The sequence below is a fragment of the Octodon degus genome, unplaced genomic scaffold, assembly GCF_000260255.1.
Source record: "Octodon degus isolate 3935 unplaced genomic scaffold, OctDeg1.0 scaffold00037, whole genome shotgun sequence".
Taxonomy (NCBI): domain Eukaryota; kingdom Metazoa; phylum Chordata; class Mammalia; order Rodentia; family Octodontidae; genus Octodon; species Octodon degus.
Window position 1 is genome coordinate 7,482,265 of NW_004524613.1, and position 7,738 is coordinate 7,490,002.

General features: G+C 50.9%; 1 protein-coding gene across 1 annotated transcript in view; it reads right to left on the reverse strand.

Moving 5' to 3' along the window:
- The window catches only part of Soga1 (suppressor of glucose, autophagy associated 1), a 69,563-nt gene that overhangs the window by 52,598 nt on the left and 9,227 nt on the right, over positions 1-7,738 (reverse strand). The window lies entirely within an intron of this gene.

Here is a 7,738-nt window from a genome sequence, read left to right on the forward strand (position 1 = left end):
ACACCCCATGTAAGTGGGGAGGAGAAAGGCACAGTCATCTCCTAACATGTCCGAACTGAGACCCAAATGGGAAGCACAAGGCCTAGCCTAGTGTGGCTGACTGACTTAAATAAGACTGTACAATAAGAATACAAACTTGATTCTGAAGGGATGAGAAAATAAATAAATTCAAAAGAAAAATAAAAAGGGGATGAGGACTTGCCAGAGAAAGCACCCAAGACTGGAGACTGGCACTGACATAACTGAGGCATGAAGTGGGGGTCCCAAAACTTAGACTGCTCTGAAGAGGGGACCAGGTCTGGAGAGCTAGAAGCCCCAACTGGCGAAGTCCCTGTCCCCAAAGAAAAGGTACCAGGTGTGACGGCACATGTCTGTAATCCCAGCGCTCTGGAACCTGAGGCAGGAGGATAGCAAGGGTGAGGGCAGTCTGGACTCCGTGTGGTCTGTCTCAGACTCCAAAGAAAACCAAACCAAACCAAACCACAGCACTCAGGCTTCCTGTTCCTCACACTTCCCACACAAGGAAGGGATGCCCCATGCACTGCTGGCTGTCCCTACATCTCTCACCCCACCCTTAGTGAACTGGAGGTGGGGAAGAAAACAAGCAAGGGGTGCCACCTTCACATTTGTCCTCAGGGTAAGGGCCTGGTGTGGTTCTAGGGAGTCAGCTTGGAGTACCCTCATGAAGAGGAAAGGCCTGGGGCATAATTTGGGGACAGGGCTTTGCTGTAGCCTGTGGGCCACTTCTTGGCAGCATGAAATCTGCCCAAGGTCTGCACACTCATCTGCTTGGCTCTGGGGACCATTTCTCAGACAGATCTGCACACAGGAGAGGAAGACAGAGGTGACAAATAGCTTCTCTCAACCCCACAGGCACTGTCTCACTTGGTTGTCAATGGAAGAGCTGAGTCCCTACTGGCCACCCCGCCTCTCTCCTGGGCTTACACTCAGCAGCACTCCCAAAGTGGATGACTCTGCCTGTCAGCAGCAGAGGAAGTCACTGCACCAATATCCCCCACACCATTCCTAAATCCACAGATTCCCAGCCCACACCTGGAAGACCCGGAAGTGGAAAACGGGGAGGCACCATCATCAATCAGCTGGAGAAATGAGGAAGTGAGGGGAACAGGGGCCAGCCTAGCTGCTGGAGTAAGGCAGCATGAAGGAAGCAGCACCCAGGAAGTACTAGCAGATGGCAAACCCCCAGCCAACCTAGGCCATGCAGGCCTGCACTTAGCCCTCAGCCATGCCACTTTCCAGTGTCGTGCTTATTCCTCCTGCAGTCAGACTGCTAATGGGGAGGATGTGGTGGTCTGAGTAGGCCTCAAGCTTAGCATGAGGCAGGGAAAAATGCAAGTAAAATCCAAGGTCATGAGGCTGGGCTATAGTAACACTTCCCCACTGGCTTCAACCACCAGTGGTACCTGTGTGGCTGGCCTATCAAGCAGCTCGTACTGCCCATTGGGACTGCTCTATGCCACCCAATGGGACATACAAATTACAGCTCTAATATGAAAGTGTTAGCAGATATATGACATTTAGATTATGGAAGGTGACCTTTGTCATATGGAATCACCCCGAGTACTGGGGCCACTTGGAGGAACTGGAAATTTCAGTAACTTTCAGTCAGTTAACTTTTCCTTTTTGTGTATGGTGCTGGGTAGGGGGTTGCACCAGGGCCTCAGACATGCCAGGTAAGCGCTCTACCACTGAGCTTCATCTCCAGCCCAGTAAATGATTCTCTTATTTATGAAAGTAAAACGGGATCATAGAGACAAGTTTTGAAAATACAGAAAACATAAATCACATGAATTTCCTGCACGTGGTCCTAAATCCCAGTTGCTCTCCAAGTGTGTAACCTGGGGGGCTTGCAAATTAGCTCAGTCATTTAAAGCACTGCTTGGGGAAACACAGTCAGGCACAGGGACCGATTGATCCGAGCTCCACAAACAGCACCATACCTGCCCTTAAGGCAGCCTCAACTGGCCAAATAAATAAATAAATAAATAATCCTTCTCAAAGTGTGGAGCCTGAAGTAGCAACAGCATCACTGGGGTGATCACTGGGGTGATGCTGCTGCTACTAGATTCTCATGCCTCAATCCAGACCTACTAAATCAGAAGCTCCAAGGAATTTCTACCTTTTTTCCCCCTAAAAGGGCAAAAGTCCCACCTCTCAACACAAGTCCCCACCCTGGGCCCGACACATGCAGGGTCTCGACAAGCCTCTACTGAAGCCATGAATGAGCCAATGGTCTCTGCATATGAGCAGCTGTCTCCCTAAAGCCTGCCCTTCACCACAGTCCATTTTTGACAAACAGGCTGCTGCAGCCACGTCATTCTTTCCCAGGACTGGGAGTGCAGACCTCTGGAGAAGGGGCCTGTCCCAGCTGCAGGCAGAATGCGGGCCAGGCCCTCCTGGCACGGGCCCACATGAGAGGATGAGTTGACAAAAGCGAGCTTGTGGCCTGCATGGGCGTCTGCTGGGATGTGGGCAGCAGAAGCTGGCGACTGCGGGCCTGAGGTGGGGGCAGGGGCAGGGACCACTGGGCACGGGGTGCATCCTGAGGGCACAGGCTCTGAATCCACACTGGGTCCAGGAAGGCTCTGGAGTCCTCAGTCCTCCAGTCAGGTTTCAGCCAGGGAAGCTCTGGGTGATAGAGCCAACTGATGGAGCTTGGGGTTCTCCTGTGGGAAGAGGGGAGCACAGGCTCCCCAGCTCCTTCATGGACAAGAAGTGGAGGAGGAGCCAAGCTCCACTGATTCAGTGGAATGAGTGGCTACAAGAGCAAGGTTGTCGGAGTTTCTCTCCAAACAAGGAGAAACCCAAACCTCACCCTCCAGCAAAGACACAAAAGGTCATACTGCCTGACAGTTCTGACCTCAGAGACTGGGGTCCAAGGCCACCCTAAAAAACTGGGAAAGAGAGGCACCTCAGGCACAGCCCAGGAGCCCCTTCATGGCCTACTCTGCCTTCAAGTTGCCTTTTCAGCCAAGAGCTGCCCCTGAAGTATACCCTGACTCTCCAGGCAAAACTGCAATAGGGAATAGACAGGAAGATGGGGGGCATGGACTAGCAAGCGCCTCCCTTTCTCAAGGTTTGTTTTACTCAGATCAACAGTGGATTGGGAGACATTAGACAAGAGCAGGTAATTTTCTTTTTCTTTTTTTAAAGGAAATAAGTCTTTATGGGCTGGTGAGATGGCTCAGTGGTCTAAAGCACCTACTCAGAATAAGCTTAGCAAAGCACAGGGACCACGGTTCAATCCCCCAGCACCACATGCCAGCCAGCCCCACCCCCTGGTGGGCTGAGCTGGCCACACACAAATAAATAAATAAATAAATAAATAAAATTTTTTAAAAAAGGAAATAAGTCTTTATTGAGTAATTTTTAATATCTGAAAAATAAAACTTATAATTCTCTTTATGGCAAATATATAATATCGTGCTTTGGCCATCTTAAAGGCCCTTTATCATAAAATGTATGGTTTTAAACTTTATTCAAATTGAATTTATTGGGCTGGAGAGATGGCTCAGTGGTCTAAAGCACCTACTTAGAACAAGCTTAGCAAAAGCATCAGGGACCGCGGTTCAATCCCCCAGCACCACATGCCAGCCAGCCCTGCCCCCTGGTGGGCTGAGCTGGCCTCTCTCTCTCTCTCTCTCTCTCTAATAAATAAATAAATAAATAAATTTAAAAAAAAAACAAATTGAATTTATTTTTATGTATTTATTTGAAAACAAAGTCCTTAGGTGTAATCAATCTTTATTTATTTATGTGTGTGTGTGTGTGTGTGTGTGTGTGTGGCCAGCTCAGCCTACCTGGGGGCGGGGCTGGCTGGCATGTGGTGCTGGGGGATTGAACCGCGGTCCCTGTGCTTTGCTAAGCTTGTTCTAAGTAGGGGCTTTAGACCACTGAGCCATTTCACCAGCCCCATCAAATTGAATTTATAATCTCTATGACTTCCCTTCATACACATAACAAAGGAATGTAGTAAAATTAGCAAACACTAAACTACACTGATAATTTATCATTCTTAGTTTGTGGGATTTTGGTTTGTTTTTGTTTTTGTTTTTGTACCAGGAACCAAACTCAGGACCTCGCACTTGCCAGGTAGGTGCTGTAGGCTGAGCTACATCCCAGCTCTAATTTATGGTTTTTAGAAACAGTACACACACCTAATATATGTTGATTCCTTGAAAAGCAGGTAGTTTTCTGTCTCCCCACATGGTCTTGCCTGTGGACCCAGCACCCAAATCCATAATGCCTGCAAACCTAGTCCCATATGTGTCTTGTTTTCCTCTTACCAGCCCTTCAAGGAAAGCACTGAAAATGTTCTGATTTTTCAGATGAGGAAACTGAGGCTCACAAGTTTCCCAGAACTGCTCTACAGAAAGAGGAATGGAACTGAATTCCACACCAGACAAGCAGCTCCGGGCCAGGGCCACGGACCTGTGTGTTCTCCAGGTTTACCACTAATGCCTGCACCAGAGCAGCCTTCACCAGGCTCTCTTCCAGAACATCCTCTCCTCCCCTAATCTGCCTCAGACCTGCCTGACACTGACCTCTGTGGTCCCCTGAGCTAACAACTTTAGGTTGTACGTGTGTTTTCAAGTCTGCCTTCTGCCAGGGCTGGTGCCCAGCATGGCCCAGGGCAGGATGGGGTATGGAGCATACACTCACCACCACCTGCGGGCAGACATTATTGAAGAAAGACAGAATGGAAGTACAGCTGCCTGCTGCAGTCTCCCTCGGAGGCTGTGAGCCCTCCTAACCCGGGAGAAGGTCAGTTGTAAAAGGGCAGAGGGGCCTGGGCAGATCCCGAGTTGCTCTTGGTCTCTTGGGTCTCCATGTCACTCTAGGAGGGTAGGCTGGGTCTGCCCGCCTGCCTTCCCCTCCTCCCTGCAAAGTGCCTTTCAGTCCACCTCAGCAGATCCCTGAGGGCAGCTTACAGGAAGCAGCCTCTCAGAGAAGAGCTGTTCCTCCCCTGGGGCTGGTTCCCAGGAGACCTGAAGAACTGGCCAGAAAGAGTCTCTGGGTCCAGGCTGGGCCTGAGGGCTCATCATGAGCTCATACTGCTGCTAATAATAGCCAGGCTTGAAGAGCAGCACTCCACAGTTTACAAAGGCATTCCATCAGCATCATCTCACGGGCCCTTGTAGAAGCCCGCCGCAGTGAAGCTCAGGCAAGATGGTGCGCCGGGCCCAAGCCCACTCAGATGGGTCAGAGACTTCCAGGTGAAACACGGATCGCGACCCCTACTCTGAACCACAATTCAGGGAGTCTGTTAACTTGGCCATCACATCTCTAATTAAAAATTAGCATTTCCTCCTATTCTGAACCCACAGGACAAACCAGGGTTGCATTAGCGGCACCTGTGACTTCGCCGCCCAAAGAAATCACAGATATTTTCCCATGCTGTTAACAGTTGTTGCAGAAGTGTCAAAATATTATTTACACTCATCAGTGCTTTGAAATTAGAGTAGTTAACGGATCTGCCACAAGAGTTCATGAGTTAATAAACATGCGTATTACTGTTTTATAATTATAGAATCTACTTTAATAACTGCGTTTCAATATACTGCGTTTCCTTTGTGTTTGTTAAAAATGTAAAAGCGTAACCTTGAAGATCATTCTCAGCAGAGGGCTTGAAGGGGGCCGTGACACAAAATAAGAGGGAACCTCTGTCCTGTCCAAGGCTGCTTTCTCTCTCGGGTCTGGGTTGCTATCCCAAGCCCTGAGCCACCACCAAGGCAAAAAGCAAAAGGAAGTTTAGATTTGGGGGCCTCTGTGTGACTGCAGATAGTTGGGACATGATGAAATTGCCCCGCAGGAAAAAAAAGTGACCAAACATGAGGTCCCTCTGCAGAAACACAGCAAGTGACAATGAGTGGTCGGATCCCAGCAACACCCCTGGCTAACTGAGGGCCAGGGAAGGAACCATTAGGACAGGAGGTTTCTGAAGCAGAAGCAATCTTCCCTCCCATCCTCCCCCCACCAGCAGTACTTGGGACTGGGAGGGAAGCCAGGCCTTGCTTACACCAGCAAAAGCTCTAGGAGTTCCTCATATACCGCTGCTCTCTAGCTTCATTAGGGAGTTACAGACCTGGCCCCATTTACTAAAACTTATTTTACTGTACATCACTTAGACCTCAATACACCTGACCTAGGCTGCGTGGCTTCACATGATCTCCAGCACGCATGCGTGTGTGCATGGGTGTGCGTGCAGACACACCTGGCCAATAAAACAAAAAGCACAGCATAACCACCACGGTGGTCACACTCAGTGAAACCCCTCAGTTCTGTCACAGGGGTACCAGGCCACTGGCAGAACCCCTCCTCACCTCTGGCCTTCACCTCTTCTTGGCTGAATTCCAGCCACTCCCCCACCCCAACAGAAGACCCCGTGCCATGCTGTCCAAGCCTTTGCACCCACTATTCCCTCTGCAGGATTTCTCTGCCCTCCACCTCCGCTCAGCAGCTCAGTGGCTCTGCCTCCTGCCCTCCACCTCCTCAGAGCTGCCTCCTATGAAGCCCATCACATCCGCATTCACCTCTGGTTTCTTTCTTGGTAGGAACCAAGAGTTTATCTATGATACTAATGCTCTGTCTGTTTGCTTGTGGGAAATCTCTCCCACTAGGAGAGGGCAGAGCCAGCACCATGCCTGGCACACACAGCAATGGCACAACAGCTGCCGAATGAACAGAAGGCCTTGGGGGGCAGGGTGACTGCCTTCCTGCACTCACTGAAGCAAACCACTTCCAGTCAGCATTGCACGCCTGAGTCTAAGTGTTTGATTCCATGAAGCTAAGGTCTACAGAAGCTTAAGACCCCAGCTGATCAACACTGAGGCCACAGCCTCCTAACCTGACCCAAATGGTCACTTCTTTCCAGGCCCTGGAGGCCCAACTGGCTCGTGCTCAGACAGATCCAGGAACGACAGAGCTGAGTGGTAAGCTCAGAGCAGGAACAGGATTCCTGCCCAGCCTCCTTCTCCCACACTGCCTGGCCATCACAGTCCCTCCCTTGGGCCAAGGCCCAGGCTGCCTGTCCATCTGCCACCCTGGCTCAGGGCCACTTGTCCCCAGCCCTGGCCCCATCCACTCATCCCAGCCCCAGAACTGACCATCAGGGTAGGCCAGCAGTAGTCACAGAAGCAGCTCACCAGTCCCACCCGAGTGGCCTAGGCAGCCATCTGTTGTCCCTTCTGCTAGTCTCCCAGGGGTCTGTCAAGATTCCAGATGAGGTCATTGTACCTGGACCCCCAGAAGGGGACTGAAGAGGGTTCCACTCCCTTCTCAGCTCAAGTGTAAACACTCGGGGCACAGCCACCAGAGGAGGGGAACTGAAAGATTCTATCCTTTCACGGAGAGGACACTGAGGCCTGAGGGGAACAGGGTCAGCCCCAGTGTGCACTGAGAAGGGACTGTGGGCTCCTGTTTCCCAGCTCAGGGCTCAATCCACTTGACTTAGCCTCCTAAGGTGGATGCTGGGCTCCAGTCTTAGCAGAGTTAAGGTCACGGGGCCTGGAAAAGAAGGGTTATGCCCAGCCAGGCATCACCAGGCCACACACTGCCCCTGTAGCTGTGGGCTTGGGGGCTGCCCACTCCAGACACCTACAGGGTTCAGATTCTCAGAGTAAGAATAGGAAGGGTCTTGGCCCCGCATCCTCAACACCATCAATCACGGGCAGGTTGACTCAGCCTGGCACAGACAAGGCACCTTAAGTTCCTCCTT